Genomic DNA, 6,000 nt, shown 5'->3' on the forward strand with positions numbered 1-6,000 from the left:
ATCTTTGGCACGATGGCTTGTACGTGTTGCGTGCGCCACATCCATAGCAAAACACTTTTCGAGGAGCAGTGCAGTCTTGGTACCTGTGACCTTCCTTTCTACAGTTCCAGCAAATTAAAGATATTGCTTCAACTGCACCATCATCGTCTTCGAATAACTCTGATTCACAAACCTTATGCTGGTCCTCTAGCAGTTCTGAGACATGGCTTTTAAACAGAGAATCCTTTTTATATACTTGATTCCGCTTTACTTCATCAAGGAATATTTAAGATTTCGTGTCTTATTTCTGCTCTCAGATTGCGCCTTAGAATCTCTATCAAGGCTTTTTCATTCAAAGGGCAATCTAGGCTATCAGTCAACTGAACTATAGCATCATAAAACGAATCGAAATTCTCTTTTTCTTTTTGTTTTCGATCTCTAATCAATTCTCGAATATCTACATCTCTCCTAGTGTCCCTGAATTGACGACGAAGTGCGCCACACAGTTCGCTCCACTTTACGGATTGCACTGATTTATGATACCGCCAGTAAAAGTCACTTGCCTTACCCTCAAACAATGCACTTGCGTTGCTACACATTACATCGAATTTTGAATCAAGTGTTTGACCGGTTAGAGCTTGTACCCTGTATATAAAATTATCTACGCTTATGCCGCCTGGGTCTCCGCTAAAACGGAGTTTCCATCCATTCATTATATGTGCCACCTTATCTGGCCTGTGAAAAAGTTCTGTGGCTGTTGATCTAGGTGAAATGTTAGCCTGAGAAAGATTTTGTCCTGCATTCGATTGTCTTGCATCTATGCCAAGAAGCTGATCAAGTGAGGACCCTAAATCGGTAGCGCTATGAAGTGTCGGTTGGGGGATTCTGGCCGCTAGATTGGATTGTATCATGTTTGACATTTTTTCTGATAATTGCGTAAGCAACTCGTGTTGCATAGATTTTACTGCATCTAACACCATACTTTGTAGGTCCTCGCCCCCACGCTCTCGACTCTGATTTTCTTTCTCCATAACTTCTGATCCCTGACTTTCGCCCTCTGCTTGTGAACTTAAAAGTTTTTGACTTCTTGTTTTTTGTGCGATAGAACTATCTGATCTTGTAGTAAGTTCTCCAGAACCAGCAGCTTTACAGGTTGGGCAGGTTTTTCAAGAATGCGCGAATTGCATAAGACACAAAAATCAGACGATCTTCCGGCTTCTTCGCTATCTGAATGGTCTACTCCCATAGTTTATTAATTTCCCGCTTAGACAACAGTTGGCTGGTTTTGTAAATCAAATATTAAAATGAAACGTAACTAGCTAAAGAAAAATTCGGAAAAATCGAAAATATAAGATCATAAGCAACTAGCTTATGCTATTACGAAAATTTATGACGGATAAACAATTAACTCCATGCATAACCAAGAGCTCATCGACGAAGCTCTAATTAAAAATGATGTGAGAAGTTCTTAAAAAAAATGGAGAAAAAGGTAAAGCTGAGAATGAATGCACAACAAGAGAATACTGGCTGTTTTGATCACTTGACCTTTATATGAAGCGTGGCCAACCTAAACTACTAATAGTTCTTTTTAGGATTGTAGTTCCAAGCACTTCACACTCTGCCTGAAATAAAATTCCCTGGTAACAATTGCTCAAAGCCCTAATTTCATAACCTGCGGCCAGGCTTTTGCTTCTTAGCATTAGCTCTGTTATCCTGCAGTGCCGAATTACTAGACTTTAGCTTAATTACCTATGCATCGCTGCGTCAAGTGTGGTTAGTCAAAATAATTAGATAATTGTTATTGACCAAAATCCAAAGCACTTGACCATTGTGGTTTAACACAAATAAAGGAGACAGCTGCATCAAAACTTTCTTCGTGGTGTGTTTTTACTATTTCTGAAAATATAAGCACTGCATTCCAATGCGATAGAAAGTTGACACGGCTGACTAGGAAAATTATGGAAATATAACTGAAAGGAAAATGTATAGTATTTGTATGCTATTTAGTGGGCTTACTGTACGTTGGGCGCCAAATTATTCAGATATTATTTATTATTATTCCTGTAACGAACAACGTTGAGCAGATGGTATTGCAAACTGTTTGCCTTGCACGCGTTTAAATCCGGCTCTAGCTCGTCAGCGAATGTCGTGGTGTTCTTGGGAGGCTGCAGCTTACGGGTGCTCTTAAATATCTTTAACAATTAATATGTATTGCGTGCAAACAGGCAACGAGCCAATATCGGCCGGAAAAGAGATAGCATATCAAACAGACAGACAGACAGAGATAGCACTTCTCACACTACACGCCCCTAGTAAATGGGGGAGTTGTCAGCCCACCCTACCATGGCCAATGCTCTTCCAATACCATACTGCATTAGGCCCCTTATAATAACTGATTCTACGACGGCTCTCGGGTTAGCATGGAGTTAAAAAGATGATTGTTTACTCAGACATTATAATAAGTGTTTATTCACTAAATATAAGAGGGAAAGATATTAACTTCATTTAAATTAAAATATTTTTGTGTATACAGGTATTGTTTAAAACTAGCATGCATGATTCTTAATAAAACTTTAAATTTTCATTTTTTTTTATTTTCATTTCAGTAACAAAAGGGTATTAACATATATTTAAATCGAAAATAACAGATTTACTTTTCTACTTCACTGTTTTCTTTTTGTTTGTTTAATAAGAAATATTATCGTTATCATTCAGACAATTTATTTAGTATTTGGTTGCTTTTATATTTCAAGGGTTTTTTTTTGTATAGCGATAAATTTTTACTTGATCAATTAATTGCGTAATAAAATTTCGGATAACTCTCAAGAACGTTAAATTTGCCGAAGGGTATTAAATTGTCAAACTTGGCTCACCTGAGAAATCCCACTGATGAAAGCGCTTCCATATGTTGGTGGTATTGCTGAAAATTAGTAACTTTTTAACTGGTCCGAAACTTACATACACATCTCTAGAATTTTACATGTTCCTACTCTCCACCTATATTCGCATCTTTTTTAATCTATTTATAACTAACGATAAAAGCTTTCGAACTTCTTGTTCTCTTCTTATGCACACCTACTGCTCTTTTTCTATTCACATTTCTTTTAACATTTTAACGTATTTATATTTTTTATTGATTTTAATTAGTAGAACTTAGCCTTATCTTATACGATTTTTATGTCTTCAACCGGTTATATGTTTTTATTTGGCAACTTCAAATTTACTTCATTTTATCTGTGTAAAAATCTGGGTTTGCTTTTACGTTTGTGTTTACATTAAGGTTTGCGTTTACTTTTATATGTACTCAGCTTTGCGATCATTTGTATACATGCATTTCTTTGCTTACTTTTATATTTGCATTTAGTTTGCGTTTACATTTATATACGCATTTTGCTTTGCGTCTACCTTTGGGCACTATTCTGACTTAGTTTTAGACACTTCACTATGGAAAATACTGGGATTTAATTACTGTAGGCCATAGCTGCAGATTATGAGAGCACAGACGGGTTGGTATGCAATTTAATTAAGTCGACAGACGTATGATACCAAAAAAAAATGCACTGAAAACTTATTGCGGCATGCTGCTGGCGCTGGTTATGTTGAGTTCCTGATGGCGTTTCCTTCTCCTCGCTGCTCCGGGGCTTAGCCGAAGACGTGGACGAACTGAACTTCCTTTTGGGGCAGAAATGACTGACGATATGATCGCCGGAGGTACTCGGCGACGAGAGGGCATGTAAGAACGCCGTCCCCTATGACAAATAAAACGCCTGAATGAGGGCATTTTCACTTGCACCGGTTATAGGTTATGACTTACCCGTGAGGGTGTGGTAACTAACCGTTTTGGCCAGAATCTGGCCAAGAATTGGTTCACTGCCACTGTAATACTGTATGCCGCGCAAAAATTTGTGCAGTGGTGAGCTGCGAAAGTCTTGATCGGCCACAACCTCTTTACTTTAAGTTGTATTATCGCTGTTCTTTTGCCAGCTATACAACCGCTCAGGTCGAGACTCAGATTAAGAAGAAATCATGAGGTTTTCGATGGCGGATATTACAAGATGGGTTACAACCGGGATTAGTGCTGGGCTATCGCTAAAAACGTTAACGCTAATGCAGTCCTACCTATTGACGATTAATCTTCCCCTCTTAAGGTTGCCCTTTACAGCCGATACCGCCCGCTAGGTGGCGCAACTAAACATACGATATGTGGTTCTATACTCCACTACACGGAACAAGAAGAATTAGATTCAGACACAAGTTAAATAGACAGGCGAAATAACTGCCCAAAGGGAATACATATCGATTGTCATTCCAGAATTCAATGGACAAAGGATGCACCTTCAAAAATTCGTAACGACTTTGAAGTAAAGCTAACAAAAGGCACATCCGAAGAGATAGCATTTGAGGATGTTCATTGTACAATGTACAAAAATAAACAACGATTAATGCAATTATAAAACAATTGCACGATACTAAAGTTGGTCAAAAATCCGATTTATTAAAAGCACAATTGTAAAAACAACCCTAAAAGGGATAGTTGCGGAAAACTTCCCTACAGAAATTGACAATTTACGTAGGCTCTTGGAAGCATAAACTAAAGTAAAAGCAAAAAAAAGAAACATTAAATATGATAATATCATTATTTTATATATCATAAATACCACTAAAAAAAATAATTTACAAATCAAAAAATATATAAATTAATTATTAGTCCTGTTTATGGATTTATTTTAAGACGCACTGTACTGTACGAATGAGAAGACTTTGTAATTGCGAGGTTTGTCCGTCACGGTTTCTAACTGCTAAGTACATTTTTTTTTATAACGAAAGCTAGCCTTATGCCCTAGAAGTGATGACCCGGCTGGCCATGCATGGTGTTGGGTAGCCGCCGTTGCATCGGGGTGCATTGCCCGCTGATTGCGCTGACCGAAGCTTGAGATTTTGGCAACGTCGTTGTGCAGCATCCGTAGGTGTCGCTGGCCTTGCATTATTTTATTCGGTTATGCATGATCAGCTGGGGACTTCCGTGTTGCTGTGAAACCGTGTTACCTCCTCCCTTACTTAGATGACGTCCTCGGACTTCTAGAAGCTGTCAACGATAACTTGAAGGTCACGCTGACGTTGATCTCGCCGGTATCTCTGATAGAGCTTGTAAATAGTAAAGCAGATGACCAAGAAGGCGATTGCGGCCACTCCAGATATTATAGGCCGTGTTTCCAGTCCCTTTTCTATTTCGCCAATGTAACGTAGGTTTTTTATATTTAATTTTGTAAGTATGGCAAGGAAGTTGAAGTTGCTGTGCGCAGGTTGTGTAGGGCATTTCTCTGCAAAATGTTGTTGTAAGGGCGGTGCTGCAGTTTCCAATCGGTATGATTTTGTTACCACAGTCAGCTATAGTGTTGTCTTCAGCAAAATTAAGAATGGTGCCGTTGTTTTCAACGGGGTGGAAGATTATCTTCTTACAAGCCACATACGGCTAAGGATATTGTAAAAAATAGTGTAAAAAATTAATATTTAATAAACTAAAGGTTTGAGCAACTTCCATTAAATCAGTAACAGTAACATTTGTAGAATGTTCATTGATTAAATTTTGTAATTCATTTGAATCTAAAATTGCGGCGTTGATTATTCCAATTTTCGCAAGTGTAACTGACAACATAAAGGCTTCGAGTTCGGATATAACTATTCTATTTCTTGATAGCAATTTTTCATACAAATTTTCTGTATTTATCTGTTCTTCTTTTGCGTTTTTTACTAAAATGTTTAGGATATTCCTGTATCTGCCTATTTTCTGAATCTATGAGTTCTTTCTGCGTGAATTTAATTTTCTCGAAGTCATCGAAATGTGGAGTTCCAGCTACGATTTTTAGTGCGGTGCCTAATAAGTTGATGCTTCTAGCGTGTCTATGGTAAACATTAACTGTATCTATGAGAGTTCTAATGTGTCGTAAATCCGAGTCTAATATCTGACTCATATGTGACCGAGGGAAATGTTCTTCCATTTCTTCCGTATCCTTTACTATC

This window comes from Drosophila elegans, unplaced genomic scaffold (assembly GCF_018152505.1).
Source record: "Drosophila elegans isolate 14027-0461.03 unplaced genomic scaffold, ASM1815250v1 contig_397, whole genome shotgun sequence".
In the NCBI taxonomy this organism is placed as follows: domain Eukaryota; kingdom Metazoa; phylum Arthropoda; class Insecta; order Diptera; family Drosophilidae; genus Drosophila; species Drosophila elegans.